General features: G+C 40.5%; 1 protein-coding gene across 1 annotated transcript in view; it reads right to left on the minus strand.

Moving 5' to 3' along the window:
• Window positions 1-23665, minus strand: part of IGSF11 (immunoglobulin superfamily member 11) — a 140946-nt gene that overhangs the window by 111940 nt on the left and 5341 nt on the right. The window lies entirely within an intron of this gene.

Here is a 23665-nt window from a genome sequence, read left to right on the forward strand (position 1 = left end):
CAGTAAAGGCTGTTAATTACCTCAACCAAACTAAAGAAACAAATCATGTTCCATTTCCATAACAAAAATACTCTAAGTAAATTTTTAAAAACCATTTCACTGTGGTGTGCTGGAGGGAAGCTAGAGTTAATAAGGCTACCTTAGTTTAATATACTACTACTGGGGAGTTGAAGGTAAAAGCAAAGAGGAAACACTGCTCCCTCCTCCCCAGACCATGGGAGAGGACCCATTCCAGGAAGTGCAAGACACAACTTAATCAGAATCTCTGAAAAGAGCCTTGAGGCCCACAGACTGTCAGAGATTTGGAGAACCTGGCAAACCATCAGTGATTAATCTCTCAAGGCAAATTCAAGAAAAGAAAAACCACAAAGACCTGCCATTTCTCAGGATTATTCACTATGACATTTCCCAAACTTTACAGAATTCCCAAATAAGGGCTACACTATGGCTCTACGTGCTTTATTCAATGTACTCACAATTGTGTGCGTGCATGCTAAGTTGCTTCAGTGGTGTCAGATTCTTTTGTAACCCCATGGCCTGTAGCCTGCAAGGCTCCTCTGTCCATGGGGATTCTCCAGGCAAGAACACTGAAGTGGGTTGCCATGCCCTCCTTCAGGGAATCTGCTTGACTCAAAGATCAAACCCATGTCTCTTGCATTGGCAGGCAGGTTCTTTACAACTAGTGCCACCTGGGAAGACCTCATAATTGTGTACCTCCCCACTAAAAGGGAAATCACATTTTATGCAAGTTATCTTTGTCAATGGAACCTCCTTTATTCCAAAGTTACAGGCGGGAAAGCAGAAAATTATCTGTAAGTCCATCACCAAGGGAGCTGAATGATCCTTTGCAAGGTGAGATCACTGATTTGGTTTAGTTTATGCTCAGATGAATGCTGTTTTAACTGAAACTGAATTTCTTTGTCTACCATGCTATCTAGATTTCTAAGGTCTGGTCTGGGCACCCACTACAGAACTAGAACATAGTCGCAAATGGCTAGATTTCAGGCTCCATACTTCAATTACTCACATTTATCTATATATTAATGAAACTCTCACAAACTTAACACTTTTTTCCTTCTTACATTTTCATCATTCTGAGCAGAAAAATATTCTCTTTATAAATCTTCACTTCGGGGGGAGGACAGCTTGAAACAGCAATCAATGTCAACTTTAACTGTTAAAGACTCACTGAGAGTGTGCCTCTCTTCTTGGACGTCATCTATCAGCATCCATGAGGAACCTCACGTGATCCTGAGTTACCACAACAACCTGTTAGCTGACCTCACCATCTCTCTTCAGGTCCACTTCCAATCCATCCTCCGCCCAGCTGCTAAAGTCAAACTATCACAAGAACAAAGCTGAACAAGTTATTCCTCCTGAAGAACCTGGGACGGCTTCCCACTGCTCACCGGGTAGCCCAGATCCCTATGCCGGCCTATCCTTTGGGCCCACCTCTGGCCCCTGCTCCCGTGGAATCCTACTCCCCGGGCACACAGAACTGCTGGCGGCTCAGGCTGCTTTATGCCTCTGTAACTCTGCTCAGCCTCTCTCTCTGACAAAGGGCTGGCTCTTTTGTGCCCTTCCCTTCAACATTACCCCCTACTTCCTGAACTCCTACACACCCCCTAATGTGAAGCTTTTGGGTCGTTTCTGATCTCACCTTGCTGATCATTCACCTCCCTTGGTGATGGACTTAGAGATCATCTTCTGCTTTCCCTCCTGTAACTTTGGAATAAAGGAGATTCCATCGACATGTTAACTTGTGTAAAATATGATTCCCCATTCAACTCACATTCCAATGGAGGTTATGTGTATATCTAAACCTCCTCACTTATTTGGATATTGCTTTTTACGTCCCTGGATGACTGCTGATCTCCTCAACTATAAGACACAGGAAGAGAAATATACATACTTATTCTAATAGGGACAGGGTGGCTATAAAACACTTAGCTCTGAAATAATTTGCCCAATGAAATTTTGTAAATTGAAAATGTTAAGACTGTATTGATTCTTTTGATAATGTTTATTAAATACCTACTATCTGCCAGGCACTGAGCTAGATTTTTCGGCCACAACACTGCACAAAATAATTTAGATGCAGATAATTTTCAGAAACAAAGAACATTATAACTGAAAGGTATGTTAAGAGACCGCTGAGGCCAGTTCACCCATTTGATGGCAGAGTATCTTGTCCAAATTCACCTGGCTCATTAGCTGTAAAGTTAAGATACAAGAGACTGCTCACCTAACATCTCTTTCCTATCCTTTCCCACTTGTTAGAAAGAATTTCGAGTAATAAGACAGATTAAACACTGTTTTGGTTTAAGACACTGTATAAATTTCAACCATTTAAAAATAATATTCAGTATGGCAAAACCAATACAGTATTGTAAAGTAAAATAGAGTAAAAATAAAAATTAAAAAAAATAAAATAAAATAATATTCACCTATATGTGAAAAGAGGCTTGACACTACACTTTCAGAAAGGAAAGCAGTGACATAAAACAAATCCAAAGGGAATGAAATAACAGAGACCCAGAAGTGGAGAGGAGATTCATCTAAGTCAGCAGATGACATCTATTTGCACTCGTTAGCACTGCCTGGCATGTGCTACACCACCCCCTCGGGTAATTTACATTTTTTTAAAGCATGTATTTCTAAATTTAGGAAGTTAGGATAATCAGGGTGGAAAAGCCCATCTGTCTGACGTTCACTCCAGCTGCTACAGATTCTGAAATGAAATTTGCGTATTTTCTTGTCTGCTTCCTCTTACCCAGTCCAGAATAAGAAGACATGATAGAAGCATAATACTAGCTAAGGGCAGGGAATCTAATATATATATATATATAACAAATATATATACAGACACATATATACATACGTTTTATATAGCGCACACAACACCTCCACTGAGTTTAAATGACCCTACCACAATCACACAAACACATGTGCTATTTATTCACACCTGTGTACACTCATGGTATATGTACAATTTTCTCGTGTAATATTTTGTTGAGGTGATGGTGTGATAGAGACAGACACTAGGAAGAGATGATGTTTGACCTTACAGCAGCTAAAATTAGTGTGAACAAGACAGAGAAAGTAACTGAAACATTGCTTGGCCTTTATTGGAAAGAGCATTAACCTAGATTCTGGTCTCAACTCTGCCACTTACATTTTATTGTTTCTTATTATACAACCTGAATAGTGCCAGAATAGAGGCAGGAGGGGAAGGAAGAAAGTGGTGAGCAAAGAAAATAAACCAGGGACTGATGATGGTTTCTGGATCCGCCACTCTGGGACTGTATGACAGCTGCAGAAATGTTCTCAAAGAGCCCCTGCAAGCATAAGAAGTTTGTCCTTCTAGTATGAAACGTTCAACAGTAAACCCAAAAGCAGATCGATCAATATTTATTTATATGCTTTTTTATTACCATTAAAGTATATGTCACAATGTCGGAAGGTAAATATTCAGCAAATACGAAAACAAAAGTATTTTTTAAATAAACACAATTGAAACAGAATGATTTTATATTTCTAAAGTACAAAAAATATAGGTAAAAGGACAAGAGAAACAAGCATTATCCAGGATGCTGTTTACAACTGGTGATAAACATCGGCTATAACTGTTGATAAAGCCCCCTAAGCTTATTTCTCAGAGAAATAACCATTTTCTGGGTCCATAAACCTTTCTTGAATATCTTCCCAGCATAAGCTACTGTGGTATAAGTAATACTATGGCAATGACAGTCTCAGACTAAATTGTTAACATTTTTATTACTGCTCTTAGCGACAGGGAGTCACTTAATTAGAGATAAAAACCATACAACTAACAGGAGTCAGCTTCAAATTCTTATGTTAAGATCCAGCTTATCTAACACAACTCCAAGTGTTTCAGAGACAGAGACCCAGCACAGACCTTAACCAGCACCACTGTGTAACTTCACTAAGGAAACTGATCTGTTGGGAGGATGCAAACACCAATCACAAGGTTATAAAAGCTTTAAAAGCATGTTTACTGTGACTTAAGGAGACAGGAGACTGAAGTTCTTTACACAATTTCTTTCTCTGTCAGCTATTAATACATTATTCCTAGCCTACCAATGCATGATAAGTGAGCAGGCATTTTAAGACGACACAGGGACTCAGTGCTACAGACTCTTTCTATGCACCATGTGTATTAGGGCCATCTCTTCATCTAAGTCAGCCACTCAATGGTGGAATTGTTTTGTGCCTCACATTCCAATGAAGAAAAAGATCTGAAGGCTAAACAAACTTGACCTAAGAAGAGAAGGAGACAGGGAACCCTCTGACCATCTAGTCTACCCACAAGAGCTGGGCTGCAGGTGCAAAAGTCCTGCAGGCAGAACATTAAAAGACAAGTTGTCTGAGACCAGGAGAAAGGCTGAGCTGGGAAGGCTAGCAACAGAATGAACAGCACACGGGAAGAGAACAAGTAAACACACACATACACGCGGTGTCACCAGCTGGACCAAAGCTAGGCAGGAGGCACAAAGGGTGTCCCACTGGACTGCTGGAGCCCGCAAGAGAGGGTGGGAGGTGACTCCCAGGGGTGAGGGTATAGGGGCCCTGAGAACCAGGGAAATCAGGGAAACCAGGGTGGTGTGTGCCATGCGTTCAAAGCGCCTCAAAGTAAAGACGGCCTAGAAATATGTCAGCGGGAGCAGATGATGGCATGAACGTTAGTGACAAAGATGATGGTCATTTATGGTCATTTATTAGTCAGGCTGCCATTCCTAATTCTTTTTTAAATCATCTTTAGAAATCTAAAGGGAAAAGCCAATTTTCACCAGAAGGAAGAGAACGCTGCAAATATAGAACTATTGACTATGCAGGAAAATGTTTAGAATGCTGAAGCAAATAGTTCAATGGGCACAGATTACAGGCATAATAGAGTTTCAAATGAGTTGCCATAGCTACAAAGAGATAATTAATTTTGAGGAAACAAAAGAAAAGAGATATCATTAGGGGCAGTTTTCAAAGAGCTGAAATAATAAATGTGGCATCCAAATTTAACTCACGTTGCTTCCTGACAGCAGCCAGCAATGCTCCTCTACATGGGACCACTTCCAAGGCTGTCCCCTCCTCCCACTCCTACCCTCCCCAATCCGCTGGGCCCCGCCTCCCCTGGGCTCAGCTAAATCCTTCTCAGATGCTGAGAGAGACTGCTAGTTCCCAGTTGCTCCATAATGTCTCTCGGAAGTTCAGTTGTCTGTATAGCTTGAACTGTACCATCATCACTTAGTTTTTATAAAGCAAATATCTATTAAGCACTGGCTGTGTGCCAGGCGCAGTGCCTAAAGGTAAGGAAGGAAGAGGGTAAAACAAAGAAGCGAGTGTGCAGATTACAGAGACCAGGATAACAGGATGGGCTAAAGTCTGAACGGCACGCTATGGATTTAGGGAGGGAAAAAGCCAACTCTAGGAGACCACATGGGAGGTGACATCCAACCTGGGTCCGGAAACGCAAGCCTTATTTTCCAGGCCCGGAAGGAAGAGGAGAAAAGGGGATTTCAAGCTGAAATGACTGTGTTTTCTTGCTCTCCTTTTCCTGAACTGAGAAGAGGGTAGGTTTTGGATACCAAGGACATAAGAGCTGTGGCCTTATTTAACCTTTCCTTGTTTATAAAATGGAAATATTCAAGAGTGTGGTAAAGATTAATTATATCACGTATATTTGAAGGGTGAGTATCTAGCAAGCATTCAAAAAACTGTTTCCTCCCTCCCCTTCTTGGAAACTGTCAACTCAATACAGGCAGGAGCGGAGCTGTGTACTTCTACCAGCTGCAGTGTCTAACCCACAGGCCAAGCACAGTTTCTTCTTGGAATAATAATTTTTCAATCATTCCCCTTTGAATGTGAGAACTTACAAATCTTCCATCATGCCAACTTATGTGAAATACATAAAAACAAAGTTCTAAACTCTCTTACAGCTCACGCTGTACTATTTACCAGGCACACCAAGCAAATACATAAGGCACCAGCAAGGTAGAAGGGGAGAGAGATAGAGGGAAGGAGGCAGAAAAGGGGGTTTTTAAGGTTCGTATCTGATACATGAGGGCAAAGTTTAAAGCAGTCCTCTTGAAGGGAAAAACACAGCTGTGTTGGACTTGCTCACTCCTGCTTCACAGTTTAGGTTTCATTTTGACTTTCACAGGCTGGAGCGCCATAATCTCCATATGCTTAGGTTCTAAAGGTGATTTAAGTCCTGCTCAAACAGCTCAAATAGATGTTCCCCAAATTCTTGTCCAGTGAGGTCGCAGAATGGGGATAAAATCACCACAAAGTTAGTTTAAAAGAGAAAATGTAATCCAGTCACTGTCTGAGCCTGACACAGCACTTTAGATATTATCTTACTTACTCTTCTAGGTACTGAAATTCATTCACTCTCCAACCATACAATCAACTTTCTTGCTTGGAAACAGGGTTAATATTCATCTATTTCACAGGCTTGTCTTAAGGATCACCAAGTAAACATACCTAAAGTGCCTGGGCACTGGCGCGTGGCACAGGGTCCCCAATCATGGCAGCTACAACCTTCATGGAAACTTGACATCTAGACTGGAAACTTGGACGCTAAAAGCAGGAGAAACGTGCTGACTTAGAGAGGCATCCAGAAGTGGTGGAGCAGCAGAGCTGAGGCCTGGCAGGGCTGGCTCTGGAGACAGGACGGCTTGGCTTGCTACCCCTTGGCACATGTGCCCAGAGCCTATTCAGCTCCAACGTTCCAAGCTGTTTAACCACATTCAGTTCACTGTGGGCACCTCAGTATCCAAAAAAGCCTGCCAAATCCAAGTATTTTTAAAAAGCACTCCAAGTGATCAAGCAAATAAAGAGGCTTTTCTTCAAAGAAAAGATCACTTATTGAGATTCAATAAACCACTGTAGTATGGTTCCTGCAATTGCTTACACATTTGCTACCATGTTGGTACATCAGCTTAAGTTAAAAACTAGGACAAAGCTCAATACCAGCGCATCTGGCCAGAGGAGGCCATTAGATTCTGTGGGATTGGCCACGCATCTAAACCTAATGTTATCAAGAGGAGAGCAATAAGTAAATTTGTATTTCTTTGTTAATAAACAAGCATATACTAAAAAAAAAGTCTATTTTCTCTCAAACTGATATGATCTTCTTACCACTTCTCACCTCCCAACAACTCACCCCAAAACAGGATGGATAGTGGGCATGAAGGGAATAACCAAATTCAGCCCAATCTACTCCTCTAAGGCTGATCCAATAATCTGAACAACTTCTTTAAGTAATCTCACAGATGTCTCTTTTAGACGGCTCACATAAACGCTCAGTCTTTCAGATTTCCTTCCCCTCATCCTGCTTTTCTTCAAGATGCTATCTGACTGCATGAAGGAGAGAGTTCTCAAACCACCCCATGGCAGAGAAGAGAGCTGACCCCCATAGCCACACAAAGTCCTCTGGGTCTTTACTGGCCGCTCTCCCATAAAGTATCTTAACTCACCGCTTATTAGTCTTGGAGTAGCAGGTTAAGACTGGTGCTCTGTGGGGTGTTCCTTCCAGTGGTCATGCTGAATGGGGAACAGTGTTGGGTGTGTGCTGGTTCCCATCCTTACAGGGGTGCTGGCCACTTGTCTCTGATGCTGAAATTCCTGCACATGCGGAGCTCTTCATCCTAACTGAGGACCTCTATGGTCCCCTCACCAGGATGCACAAGCACTACCAGGTCTCTCTCACATTTCATGCAGGCCCCTGGGGACCAGGAGCACCGCCTCAGAGGCCACCTGTCTTCTGCCAACGCCTCCAAGCCATCACTCCAGTGCATGCGGAAAGTGGCTGGCTGCAGAGCTGGCAGACCCCAAGAACCACACCACCTAGGAAAATGACTTGGTTTGTCAAAACGACGAGGACTGAGAAGAAGACAAGACTGCATTCATATCATTAATGTAACAAATTCAATAATAATGAGCTCAATCATGTTGTCTTTTAGACTAAACTCACAGAGTCCTAAAGACTAGACTGTAAACTTTTTAATCTTTCTATCCTCAGATGCCTGAACCATAATAAGCCTGTTTTTTGCTTTGTTTTTCTCTTTAAAAACTGCTGAGTACAGAAAAAACAAAGGTGTTCTGCCTCATCAACTGGGATGAAGACCAGATGGGCAGTGCACACGGCCTCTATCTTCTTCCACTTGACACTTTACTACATATCTGCACTTCAGTTCCTCACCTGATTCTGATGTGTTCCACAATTATTCCTTTTCTGATTCACATAAATCTCCAAGTTGTAAGTGTGCTTACAATTCTAACCATAGCTACCAGTCCATCATAAAGGAAATCAGCTGTAAATGTTCACTGGAAGGACTGATGCTGAAGCTGACACTCCAATACTTTGGTCACCTGATGCGAGGAACTGACTCATTTGAAAAGACCCTAATGCTGGGAAAGATTGAAGACGGGAGGAAAAGGGGATGACAGAGGATGAGATGGTTGGATGGCATCACCAACTCAATAGACATGAGTTTGAGTAAACTCCGGGAGTTGGTGATAGACAGGGAGGCCTGGTGTGCTGCAGTCCATGGGGTCGCAAAGAGTCTGACACGACTGAGCGACTGAAGTGAACTGAACACGTGTGTTAGGTTCTTAAAGACCAGGTACCATATCGAATACTCTGTATGACCCACAATGCCTAAGTACAGTGGTGTATATAGCATGGGCTTATGAACAGTTTATTGGAAAATTAAAGAATAAACTTTTAAAGGCTGAGATATTCTCACTGAGAATACCAAACACAACACAAAAATTTCTGTGACATCTCTGAAAATGATTTTTGGACCATGGATTAAAATTCCTGGGACAAAACAAATGGAAGGTGATGTTGTTATGATGCAAGGTACTCAACAATATAAAATACTAATATAAAACTAAAATTAATACCTTAAAAGGAGAGTACTACATAATGGGGAAATTAAGATTGCGAGATTTAGAACTCAACTTCAGTTCCAATTGTTGAGGATGGTATTAATGAAGGAGAAGGATGACGACGGCAAAGATGGCAGTGGCAACAGAAGAAGAAAAGGCAGATAGGTCTCCAAAAAATGGCAAGAAGAAATTAATCCTATAAAGAGGAAATTAATATATGAATACTATTTAAGAAGTAGGCTTCCTTGATGGCTCGGTGGCAAAGAGCCTGCCTGTCTGCAGGAGATGTGGGCTCGATCCCTGGGTCAGGAAGATCCCCTGAAGAGGGAAATGGCAACCCACTCCAGGATTCTTACCTCGGAAATCCCACAACAGCAGAACTGGGCAGGCTATAGTCCCTGGGATCACAAAAGAGTCAGACATGATTTAGCAACTAAACAATAACAATTTAAGAGGAAAGTTACATTTCATACTGTTCTGTAGGGGTCCCTATGTGTCTTTTGGGAAATGAGCCTTGACAACCTGACCATTATTAATAAGCATTTACTTATGTCTTACCAGGTACAAGGCAATATGCTAGCTCCTGAAGATAAAATGAAATATAAGACCAACTCAAAGCACTTATTTAACCCAGAAGACTAAACATAAATGTAAAAAAGTAAACTGCCACAAAAAGTAAGCTTTAGTCCTTGACTCCCAATTTTCATCACACACATAAAAAACCAATTTCAGGGGGACTACAGGTCAAAATATAAAAGATAAGCAATACAGCTTTTAAAAGATCACAGGCAAAGATATCTTAGCCAAGACACAAAAAGTGCTAGTCAAAAAGAAAAAAGTGTCAAAACCAAATAAATTACAATTAAGAACTGTTCTTTAAAAAACACTAAAGTATGAAGGTGAAAAGGCAAGTCACAGGTAAAAGATTTTGTGACCCATATAACCAATAAAGTGCCTGTATTTCAGCAAAAATATTTTTAAAACCTATACAAATCAAGGGGAAAAAAAGACACAGATTTTCAAAGTTTAAAAACTGGCAAAAACCCAAGGGTTTGTCAAAAGATAAATAAACAAAAGTAGCATATATATGTAACAATGAAATATTACTCAGGCCTTAAAAGGAATGAAGTTCTGATACCTGCTGCAACATGGATGAACCCTGAAATCATGCTAAGTGAAGAAAGTCAGTCACAAAAGGACAAATACTGTATGACTCCACCTATATTCAGAGAAGGCAATGGCACCCCACTCCAGTACTCTTGCCTGGAAAATCCCAAGGTCGGAGGAGCCTGGTAGGCTGTAGTCCATGGGGTCGTGAAGAGTCAGGCATGACTGAGCGACTTTACTTTTCACTTTCATGCACTGGAGAAGGAAATGGCAACCTACTTCAGGGTTCTTGCCTACAAAATCCCAGGGACAGCGAAGCCTGGTGGGCTGCTGTCTATAGGGTCACACAGAGTTGGACACGACTGAAGTGACTTAGCAGCAGCAGCAGCAGCCACCTATGTGAGATACCTAGAATAGGCAAATTAAAAGATATCTAAATAGATCAGATGTTACCAGGGCCTGGGGAAAGCAGGAACAGGCAGCTATTATTTAATATTTATTGAATTTCTGTTTGGGATGATAAAAATGTTCTAGAAATAGACAGTGATGATGGTTGTACAACACTGTGAAAGTGCTAATGCCACCGAATTGCACAGACTAGCAAGATGGTTTGCTATCGTTCAGTCACTTAGTCGTGTCCTATTCTTTGCAACCCCATAGACTGCAGCATGCCAGGCTTCCCTGTCCTTCATTATCTCCCAGAATTTGCTCAAACTCATGTTTATTGAGTCAGTGATGTCATCCAACCATCTCAGCCTCTGTAGTCCCCTTCTCGTTCTGTCCTCAATCTTTCCCAGCATCAGGGTCTTTTCCAATGAGTTAGCATCATGTGGCCAAGTATTGGAGCTTCAGCATCAGTCCTCCCAATGAATATTCAGGGTTGATTTCCTTTAGGATTGACTGGTTTGATCTCCTTGCTGTCCAAGGGACTCTCAAGAGTCTTCTCCAGCACCAATTCTGGAGAAGAATTTGAAAACATCAGTTCTTCAGTGCTCAGAGTTCTTTGTGGTCCAACTCTCACATCCAGACATGATTACTGGAAAAACCATAGCTTTGACTCTATGGACCTTTGCTGGCAAAGTGATGTCTCTGCTTTTTCATATGCTGTCTAGGTTTGTCATAGCTTTTCTTCCAAGGAGCAAGTGTCTTTTAATTTCATGCTGCAGTCACCATACACAGCAATTTTGGAGCCCAGGAAAATAAAGTCTGTCACTGTTTCCTCATCTATTTGCCATGAAGTGATGGGACCAGATGCCATGATCTTCACTTTCTGAATGTTGAGAAAGAATGCCAGCCTTTTCACTCTCCTCTTTCACTTTAATCAAGATGCCCTTTAATTCCTCTTCACTTTTTTTTTCACTTTTTCCATGTGAGTGGTATTATCTGCATATCTGAGGTTGTTGATATTTCTCCCAGCAGTCTTGATTCCAGTTTGTGCTTCATCCAGTCCAGCATTTTGCATGATGTACTCTGCATATAAGTTAAATAAGCAGGGTGACAATACACAGCCTTAACGTACTCCTTTCCCAATTTGGAACCAGTTCTAACTGTTGCTTCTTGGCCTGCATACAGGTTTCTCAGGATACAGTAAGGTGGTCGGATATTCCCATCTCTTTAAGAATTTTCCACAGTTTGTTGTGATCCAGAGTCAAACGCTTTAGCATAGTCAATGAAGCAGAAGTTTTTCTGGAATTCCCTTGCTTTTTCTATGATCCAACAGATGTTGGCAACTTAAAATGGCTAATTTTATGTAACATTTTACCACAATTCCTAAAAATTACCAATGTAATACACCAAAAATCACTGTATACTTTAAACAAGTGAAAAATATGGTATGCTAATTATATCTCAATAAAACTGCTTTTTTTAAACTGGCAAAAGACTTGAACAGACAGTTCACAAAAGAAGATACCTAAATGGCCAGTAAGAAGGAGAAAAGGTGAGCAACCTCATTAGTAATCAGCCAAGTACAAAATACCTGCAAACTAGGAACACACAAAGTGTGATACCTTTATCTGCCCATCAGAATGACTAAAGTAAAACAAGTTGACAATACTTGATATTCACCAGGATGTAGAGAAATGGATAAACTGCTAGGCAGGTATAAAGATCAGCACAGTCACTTTGGGGAAATGGCAGTACCTACTAAGGCTGAATACGTGCAATTTGTTTCTTAGGTGTATTCCTAACTCTGATTATGTGTCCAAAGACACACACAAGAATGTTCACAGCAGTGTTGTTCATTGTCAAAACTAGAAACCACCCAAACGTCTATGAGCAGTAGGATGGATAAATCCATATAGTGGTATATTCACGCACTGAAGTGCTATACTGTAACAGAGGTGAAGAAATTACAGCTACATGTAGCAATGTGGATAAATCACATAATCAGTGGTGAATTTTCAAAGGCAGACACAAAGGAATACATACTGAATAAGAATTAGTCTACTTATATAAATTTTAAAAACAGACTAATTTCTGGTATTAGAGGTGAAAAAGTGGTTACCTTTGTCGTCTCCAAAAGTAATAGAAATAAAAGCAAAAATAAACAAATGGGACCTAATCAAATTTATAAGCTTCTGTACAACAAAGGAAACCACTAACAACAACAACAACAAGACAACCTACAGACTGGGAGAAAACATCCGCAACTGATGGGACCAACAAGGGCTTCATTTCCAAAATATACAAACAGCCCATACAAACTGATAACAAAAAACCAAACAACTCAATCAAAAAACGGGCAGAAGACCTCAACAGACATTTTTCCAAAGAAGCTATACTGATGGCCAATAGACACATGAAAAGATGCTCATCATTGCTAATTATTAGAGAAATGCAAGTCAATAATACAATGAGGTATCACCTCATGCCAATCAGAACGACCATCATTATAAAGTCTACAAATAGTAAATGCTGGAGAAGGTATAGAAAAAAGGAAACCTTCCTACACTGTTGGTGGGAATGTAAACTGGTGCGACCACTATGGAAGACGGTGTGGAGGTACTTCAAAAAACTAAAAATAGATCTGCCCTATGACCTAGCAATCCCACGCCTGAACATATTCCCAGACAAAATTATAATTTGGAAAGATACATGCAACCCTATGTTCAAAGCAGCACTATTCACAATAGCCAAGACATGAAAAAAACCTAAATGCCCATCAAGAGATAAACAGGTAAAGAAGATGAGGTATATACAATGGAGTATTAGCCATGGAAAAGAATGAAATCGTGCCAGTTGTAGCAACATGGATGGATCCAGAGATTATCATACTAAGCAAAGTCAGAAAGAGAAAGACAAATACCATATGACATCGCTTAAATGTAAAATCTCAAATATGACACAAATGAACATATCTATAAAAAAGAAACAGACTCACAGACATAAAGAATGGATTTGCAGTTACCGAGAGGGAGGACAGATGGAGATGGAAGGATCAAGAGTTCGGAATTCACAGACGCAAACTATCCAACACAGGATGGATAAACAACAAGGTCCTACTGTATTGCACAGGGAGGTACAGTCAATATCCTGTGATAAACCTCAACAGAAAAGAATAACGAAAAGAATATACATGCATAACTCAATCACATTGCTGTAGGGAGAAATTAACACAATACTGCAAACCAGCTATAGTTTCAATACATTTTTTAAAAAGTGGTTACCTTGGAGGAGCAGGGAACGGCAGGATCACTGAGAGGGTCTCTGGGGGCTACTGGATGTGGGCAGTGCACTGCCCTTGGATCTAGATGATAGTTACCTAAGTATGATATGACTCATGATAATTCACTAAGTACTACTCAATATTACTGCACTATTTTGTGTATCAGTTCAGTTCAGTTCAGTCGCTCAGTCGTGTCCGACTCTTTGCGACCCCATGAATCGCAGCACACCAGGCCTCCCTGCCCATCACCAACTCCCGGAGTTCACTCAGACTCACGTCCATGGAGTCAGTGATGTCATCCAGCCATCTCATCCTCAGTCGTCCCCTTCTCCTCCTGCCCCCAATCCCTCCCAGCATCAGAGTCTTTTCCAATGAGTCAACTCTTCGCATGAGGTGGCCAAAGTATTTTGTGTATATTATGGTTTAAAAAATTTTAGTCCTGGTCACTACTCTCTTTTCGCAACTTTGAAATATAACCCCCAAAATAAGTATGTATGTCATCATTCCTCAGTGGACTGAACAAAGTACGAATTTTAGAAAGGCAGCAGGAACATGTTAGAAGAAAGTGGGAAGCTACTGTAAACTTAGCTCACATAAAGGAAAAGGCTGAGTGACTGTATCAGAGGTTTTCAGATTATGCCGTTGTTATTGCTATTGAAGGAAGGGAGGGATATAATGAAAACAGTGTTTCACAGGAAAGCAACCTGGCACAGAATAAAGAATGGATCAAAGAGAAGAAAGGCAAAATAAAGACCCACTAGAAAAGTGTCAGAATAATGTACACTTAAGGATACAAATTAATGAAGGTAGTGAGGAAAGAAAGGAGAGCAAGAAATTAAGAACACTAAGAAGAAGTGGTTTAGATTTGGTGGTTCTCAGGCGTGAAAAAAATTACTATTATTATTTTTGCCTAGGCACAGGCCATGGGATTATACACTTGCCCAGTGTGATGGTGCCACAGTGTCCAAAGTCCAGATAATATCAGAAGCTTGGGCCACATACAAAATCAGTCTGCCTGAGATTTAAACATAAATGTGTGTGTGTGCATGCAAACTGCAACATGTAAAAATAGATAACTGTGTGTATGTTTCTATATAGCAAGTATATATAAAGTAGCAGGGCAAGTACAGGTTTTGTGAAGTTTAACCTGGATGTGGAGAAGCTGCAGGAGAAATGTACTCACTGTCCCTGAGTGAGTAACTGCACCCCAGGGAGTGGGGGAGCAGCTCCATTACACTCTGACTCAAGTCAAAGAGAAAGCTGGCAGGCCAACTTCCACTGTGTCAAGAGAATCCTGGATGAGAATTCAAGAGGAAGTGCTCAAGATTGCAAATTATTTTCGTGCTCATGGTCAACATCCTCAGTTTATAGAAAACTCGTTAGACATTGACGGAGTAAGCAGATTTGATTTATTTCAATGCAGGCAGATGGCTTGGTCGTGGAAATTGTGAAGAGATTTGCTGAGCGGCTTCGTCAGATCAAGGACATTATGGAATTAAAGGGCTCTACGAGACCTCAGTGGTCCAGCTCCCCATGGCTCACAACATTACACTTTCTTACTAATGAGAAAGACAACTCAACCATGTGAATCCAAAGTAACTAGGAAGGGAGGAGGGAAGAGCACAATTTATTTGTCCAAAGAAGTACAAATGTTAACATGGAAACTGGAGACATCAAAGGGCAACTGAAACATGCTTTGCTCTGAGGACAATGAAATCACAAATTAGCAAGAATTCAAAGTCACATTTTCAGCAAGTATTTTTATGACAATGAATCGTGTTTAAGTTTCTATAACTATTTTGGAGGATAAACCTTAAGAATCTTCTCTACTAGCGTGTTTTAGTTTCAGAAAAAATTTAATCTGAAAACAAATCATACCAAGGAAACAGTGGGCAGTGAGTTTACAAAATCTTAGAATTATTTGGAAGTTCTGCCAATGTGACTAACTGTCCATTTGGGAGACCACCTGGTTTTGCATAAAAACATCCTCTTTCATGAAAATGCACAAAGAACAGCTGGGAAACACGATCAATGACATAAGTCAGAGTTAAGACATGTCCAACCACACCCCTCTAAAGCTTTCATCACTGCCTCCTTGACTAAAACCCAATGTTTTTTAAAAGCTCACAAGCTTTTCACTTTTAATCAACAGCAGCACTACAAAAATGTCCATATACATCATGTAATCCAGTCCAGATACGTTTTAGACACTGGTGGCTCGGTGATAAAGAATTCACATGACAACACAAGAGATGTGGGTTCAATCCCTGAGGCAGCAAGACCCCTGGAGAAGGAAATGACAAACCACTCCCGTATTCTTGCCTGGGGAATCTCAAGGACAGCGGAGCCTGGTGGGCCATCAGGGTCACAAAGAATTGGACACGACTCGGCGACGAAATAACAACAAACGTCTGGCTTAGACCAAGAGCGGTCATTATGTGATAAAAGCAGAGAAAGGTCCTAAAAATGAAGTTAAAGGACCAGAATACAGTGATTGTGGTAAAATGCTTTTTCATAAGTCTGTTCACAACTGACCCTCTCCTGGCACATACAATACCTATCTATGCTACAAAGGATTTAGGAAAATAAAGATGTATGTACATAGCCTGAGCTAAAGTGAACAGAAATTAATTTTAAAATATAGTTCTTTATATTTGAAACCACTTTTTATAATCTTTCTACAACAGATGAAGATGGTTTTAATTCCTAGAATAGGTATCACCAAAAAGTCTTATTAAACTGATAGGGGGAGAGGGTGAGGTAAGTCAAATAACTGTTTTAGGAAAAGCTTTATAAATATGTTAACATCAGCCATATGCTTTCTCCAGCTTATTTTATTGCCGATCCTCTCAATACTTGGGAGCCAAGTTAAAGAACCATGAGGACACAGAGCTGGAAAAGAAAAGATCACCTAACCACCTAATCCCTCATTTTGCAAAAGCAAGCAGGCCTGGAGAGCTAGCAGCTTGATGGGTCCCAGGTCACACCTCCACTGATAACCCTGGTTAGGGCTCTTGCTTCCTGACTCGAACTGGGGTTTAGCAATCCGTATGACTAACTGCCACTAACCAAGCATCTTCATTTTCTCCTTGCCAGGCACTATGCTGCACAGATTAGAGACGTGTCGTTTCATTTAATTTAGTACTTCTCAACACACTGAGAAGGTTATTTCCACTTTACAAGATAATCAAGCCCAAGCTCAGGACATCAATATCATTCCCAAAGTCACAGAACAAATAAATGACAAGTCAAGAATTCAAATCTGAGCTGTCTCTCTCTACAGACCCATAAACTTTTACATGATGCTAAACGTGTACAACCAAAAAATTTCACTTTGGGCAGCCTAGACTATAAAAATTTCTACACAGATTTATAGGTTATATGTCCAAAGATGTCTGCTACATAGTTAATATAAAAAAATAAGAAACAACATTAATATCCACTAATGGAGAAACAGCTAAATAAATTATACATGCTGTGAAATACCAAATGATCACTAAGGATAATGTAATAGATGTGGTAAGATACCACATAATAGATGTTGTAAGATACCCATATTAAATTGTTATGTTTTAAAAATAAGTTACAGAAGAGTATTTATGGCATTATTTTTTTTTAATACATATGTATGCAAGCTTTGTTTGTGGTTCAAGAAAGGCCTGGAACAATGCACAGTAAAAGCAGAGAATTCAGTGGGTGGAGGTGGGTTTGAGTCAATTCTTAAACATTTCTGCACTGTCTGAATTTTTACGGCTAAGATATGCTACTTTTATAATTTAAAAAATTATAAAAAAATAAAGAATTTTAGAGTATAGTATTTATTTTTTTAAATGCATACATACTCCATTTAATGCCATCCCCCATAATATAGAATAATTGTGCAGCTATTTGTGTCTGAAACTTTTTTCAAAAAAAAAAAAAAAATACTAACATCTCATGACACTATACCAGCATTTCAAGACTAGTCCATAGAACCATGGGGGTCTCCAAGATCCTGTCAGAAAGTCCAAGAGGTAAAAGCTCTTTTCTTAATACTGGTAAAGTATTATCTGCCTTTTTGCCTGAGTTGACATTTGCACTTATGGTGCAGGAGCAGTGGTGGGTGAGACTGTTGGCGCCTTGGCCTAAGTCAAGGCGCTGTCACGAAGCCGTGGGAGAAGGCTGCAGTGGTCACCATCACACACGGTTAAAAAAGGAAATCCAGGTTTTTTTTAATGTCTTTGCGAAGCAACAACAGCCGTTTCATTGCATCCTGACCTAGTGTTCTGTGTGACCAAACAGGCAGCATGAAATAGGAACCCCTTATGCGGCTACAGAGTCAAGTGGGGTCCTGAGGAAAAGTGCTGGGCCAGCAGTTAGAGCTCAAGGCTAACTCAACCATCCGCTTCTCCCCGGATTAGCCCTTGTACTTGAAAGAACAACTCACAGACTAATCAGTCAGACTTAGGAATCTGGATGACATTTTCTCAAAACCGAACAAAGCAAGGCTCTCATTTTGAGGGAAGTAACCAACAACTATCTGTTGCCAGTGATAAAATTGGAATAAATATTAAAATTCTGGAAAGCTTGTATCTGCCACTGTGAACTTTAAGTTTCCCAACACTAAAAGGCTGTGCTGGTGAGGTCAATGGTGGTATTAAATGTGATTATCTTTTTACATTTTATAAAATGCAATACATGTCAACATCTGTAAGATCGCCATCAGTGAACCAATATTTTTTCAAACAATCGATGAATAATGTCACAAAAAAACACACACACATGAGTATAAGATCCATTTAAAGTGCAACATCTAAATCTATTAAAGTGGACTTCAATATAAAGGAGTAAGAAATGTTTACTGACATGGTTTCAGAATCTTCACTGCAACCAATCTTTAAGATGTATGTGTGCTCAGTTGCTAAGTCGTGTCTGACTCTTTGAGACCCCATGGACTGTAGCCCATCAGGCTTCCCTGTCCATGGAATTTTCCAGGCAAGAATACTGGAGTGGGTTGCCATGTCCTCCTCCAGGAGATCTTCTCGACTCAGGGATCAAACCCTGTCTCTTGTGTCTCCTGCATTGGCACGTGGGTTCTTTACCAGTGAGCCACCTGGGAAGCCCAATCTTTTAGATACTACAACTTAAAGTGTTTTGGTGGAATATCAAAGAATAAACAAAATGATCTGAAAATGCTATCAACATACTCCTTCCTTTTCCAAATATATAGTTGTAAGAGGCCAGATATTCTTCATGTAGTTCAACCAAACCAATACATCATAATAAATTGAATACAAAAGCAGATAGGAGAATCTAGCTGTCTTCCAGGGAGCCTGACATTTCTAAAAATGTAAAACAATGCCACTCTTCTTGCTAATACTTTTTGGCTTGAGAAAAACCTATATATGCACGGAAATGTATTATATCAACATATAATGAATATATTAGTTATTTTTAAACTGATTAGTACATATTTTTTTATTTTCTCACTTTTGGCTTCCAATATGGTAAATCTGTGGGCTTCCCGGGTGGTGCTAGTGGTAAATAAGCCTGCCAGTGCAGGAGACACAAGAGATGTGGGTTCAATCCCTGGGTTGGGAAGATCCCCTGAGTAGGAAATGGCAACCCACTAAAGCATTCTTGCCTGGAAAACCATGGACAGAGGAGCCTGGCGGGCTATAGTCTACGGGGGTCACAAAGAGACAGACACCACCGAGCAACTAAGCACAGCACGTGGTAAATACTGACAGATATAACCCACATAAACAAAAGCACTTCTGGCCCTTGACAATCTTTAAGGTCCCAATAATCTTTAACACCAGAAAGTCTGAGCATCTTTGCAGTGTACTGTTAACACATTTTTCATGTGTTCTTCATACTGTCTTAAGTCTTGGCCAACAAGTACAGCAATCTGTATTTACACAGACAATACACATAAGTTAACTGTACTATAAACTTTCTTAACCAATGAAAACATCAAATGCTAGCTAGCCTGATTTGAATATGTTCTGCAACAAGTGATGTTCACTACACTTCAGCCTTTTCATTTGCCATGAATGTTGTGTTCTGGCAAATGATCTTGACCAATGAGGGCTGACAGAAGTTGTATAGCTGACAGTGATGTGCCTGGTCCAAAGAAAGAAAGATCAGTATAATGATACTTAAAACTGATGATACTTAAATTTAAAGGATGATAACATCAAGGCATTTGCAAGCACACTGCTGAGGATGCAGTTATGATTAGAAAACAACTTTGGACATTTCGAGAGATATAAACATCACTGCAGACTGAAAGGATGGTACCTAAAGGAATGAATCACAGCAGGAAGAAACTGTGCCCTGAAGTACACAGGCTTCAGGGGAAGGGAAGGGAATGAGAGGGAAGGGCAACTAGCAAGCTCCACCAGGAGGGGTTATAATGCCTTCCACATGAGGCTGGCTGAGTGAATGCTCCTATTTCCTAAAAAGCTTCTGCAGTGCTGTATGCACGTGACAGGGGGAAGGGGAGAGAGGGCTTAAACCGTGCACGTGCATGCTCAGGCGCTCAGTCATGTCCAACTCCTTGAGGCCCCACGGACTAGAGCCCACCATGCTCTTCTGTCCATAGGATTTTCCAGGCAAAAATACGTAAGGTGGTTGCCATTTCCTCCTCCAGGGAATCCTCCCTGCTGTGGGATCAAACACACCTCTTCCAAGTTGGCAGCCAGATTATTTTCCACTGCGCCACCTGGGAAGCTTAGACCATATGAGATGTTAATTATCTCCATTCTTGGGAGACTAGTTCCAACATACAGGCCTTCAGGACTAAGAACACCAGCGATATAAATGGGAAACTTCAAGGTTCTAAATGGATTCCCAAAAGTCCAACATCACTCTTCAGTGTATGGAGCAAAATCTTTAGAAATTCCTTAGGTGCGGGGGGGAGTCTTGAGATGGACAACTTCAAAGTTTTAGGATTAAAGAGAAGCTAAGTAGCAATTTTAAAAGGTCTACAAATACAGCATTTTTACATAAACTTCTAAAGTCACAGAATTTGAAAAGACTGTGAAAATAGAACTCTTTCACCTCTATTTCACAAAACATTCAGCAAGGTTTAAAGATCAGCTGAAGCTGACAATCAAACCAAATCCCTGAGGAAAATTTTAAAGAAATCATTTTTTTAACAGAAAAAAATCATGCTTTTCAGGCACCCCAAGCACAAGGGAGTACCACCTGCTTTAGTAACCACTCATTCATTCAGTCACAATTATTTACTGAGCACTTAGTCTATGCCAGTCTACGGTACTGTCTTTTAGGGAAAATGTATATACACACAGATACACACACACAATTATATGATAAAGTGTTCCCTCATGGAACAAGGGGAAACTGTAGAACCAGGTCCACAACTCTCATACAAGCCCACCAATTCTAGCTTCTAAGGTGATTTCTGGGTCTGCCTGGTTGGCTACAGGGGTTTTATTTGTTGATATCAATCCTGGAATAGGTAAAACAAAATAACTTGAAGTAAGTACAATATCCAGTAGCTAGATTTATTTACTGAAGAAGAATCTGACGCTACTAACAGAACATAACATTTCTCAAAACGGAAGAAGAAGATGGGAAGGAAAGAGAGAAAAGAATCATCATTAATGAGAAAACAAATGTAAACATTGCTTAAGCTTCCACTGATGCGATCTTCAACAGACTTTGGTGGAATTTTAAATTTCTTTTCATTTAAAAAATTTTGGATTAATGAGTCTTCTAATAAATCACAGCAAGATCCTCTACGATCCACTTCCTAGAGTAACGGAAATAAAAACAAAAATACACAAATGAGACTTACTTAAAAGCTTTTGCATATTGAAGGAAACTATAAAGTGAAGTCGCTCAGTCGTGTCCGATTCTTTGTGCCCCCATGGACTGTAGCCTATCAGGCTCCTCCTTCCATGGGAATTCCCAGGCAAGAGTGCTGGAGTGGGTTGTCATTTCCTTCTCCAGGGCAGACGCTTTACCGTGGGAGCCATCAGGGAAGCCCGAAGGAAACTATAGGCAAGGTGAAGGACAACCCTCAGAAAGGAAGAAGATAATAGCAAATAAAAGAACTGTCAAAATTAATCTCCAAAATATACAAGCAGCTCATGAAGCTCAATACCAGAAAAACAAACGACCCAATCAAAAAGTGGGCAAAAGACCTAAACAGACATTTCTCCAAAAAAGACCTACAGATGGTTAATAAGCACATGAAAATATGCTCAACATTGTTCATTATTAGAGAAATGCAAATCAAAACAACAATGAGGTATCATCTCACACCAGTCAGAATGGCCATCATCAAAAAGTCTACAAACAATAAACGTTGGAGAGGGTGTGGAAAAAAGGGAACCCTCTTATACTATTGGTAGGAATGCAAACTGCTACAACCACTATGGAGAACAGTAGGGAGATTCCTTTAAAAACTAGGAATAAAACTACCATATAGCCCAACAACCCCATACTGGGCATATACCCTGAGGAAACCATAATTGAAAAAGACACATGTACCCCAGTGTTCACTGCAGCACTGTTTATAATAGCTAGGACATGGAAGCAACTTAGATGTCCAATAGCAGATGAATGGATAAGAAAGTTGTGGAACATATACACAACAGACTATTACTCACCTATAAAAAGGAAAGCATTTGAGTCAGTTCTAATGAGGTGGATGAATCTAGACCCTCTTATACAGAGTGAAGTAAGTCAGAAAGAGAAAGACAAATATCGTATAATAACGCATATATATGGAATTGAGAAAGATAATAGCAATCATCCTCTATGAAGGGCAGCGAAGGAAACAGACACAGAGAACAGACTTTCTTTATGTCTTTCAGTGGGAGGAGGAGAGGGTGGGATGATTTGAGAGGAGAGCACTGCAACATACACATTACCATACGTGAAACAGACAGCCACTGCGAGTCTGATGTGTGACACCAGGAACCAAAGCAGGCACTCTGCAACAGCCTGGAAGGATGGGGTGGGGAGGCAGGAGGAGGGGGATTCAGCAGAGAGGGGACATGCACACCTATGGCCGCTTCATGCTGATGTATGGCAGAAGGCATCACAATACTGTAAAGTAATTACCCTCTAATTAAAATAGAAAACTAAATTTAAAAGAAAGAAAGAAAGAACGGCCCAGAAGTGGCACTATTACATTAGAGTTATATTCACAATGTCAGACTGCATTATTATTACATAGTTGTGATCCTCCATGAAAAAATTTTGAATTTCCCACAAACCTACTATACTTTAACCATCATCCCAACCCTAAACCTTGACCCACTATCTTTTTAAGCCACTAATGTTAACCAAGTGAAGGACAGGGAAGCCTGGCGTGCTGCAGTCCATGGGGTCCCAAAGAGTCAGACATGACTTAGCTACTGAAAAACAACAATGTTAACCTAATTCTCTGAAGAGTCTCCCAAAGAACTTTCTGTGATAGAAGAGTTTCCTGAACTCAGCACTTCTGAGACCTCAACTTCTTCACAGGCAATGCTCTTCTAAATAAGTGTGCATCTCATCTGTCAGTTTGTTACCTCTCTCAAGATGAAAATGCTAAATCAAGAGAAACCAGTAAGCAGACTACTTCTAAGAATGTTTTATTGAACAGACTTCTTGTTCACACCGGTAAATTGCATTAGTTTAATCTTGTTCTACAAACACAAAAAATTAATGATATTTATGAAAACGTGATCTTCCTATAACACATTAGTGAGGCAGAACCACATCATATAGCATTCTGCTGCTGCTGCTAAGTCGCTTCAGTCGTGTCCGAGTCTGTGCGACCCCACAGAGGGCAGCCCGCCAGGCTCCCCCGTCCCTGGGATTCTCCAGGCGAGAACACTGGAGTGGGTTGCCATGTCCTTCTCCAATGCATGAAAGTGAAAAGTGAATGGGAAGTCGCTCAGTCGTGTCTGACTCTTCGCGACCCCATGGACTGCAGCCCACCAGGCTCCTCCGTCAATGGGATTTTCCAGGCAAGAG

This window comes from Capricornis sumatraensis, chromosome 1 (genome assembly GCF_032405125.1).
Source record: "Capricornis sumatraensis isolate serow.1 chromosome 1, serow.2, whole genome shotgun sequence".
Taxonomy (NCBI): Eukaryota; Metazoa; Chordata; class Mammalia; order Artiodactyla; family Bovidae; genus Capricornis; species Capricornis sumatraensis.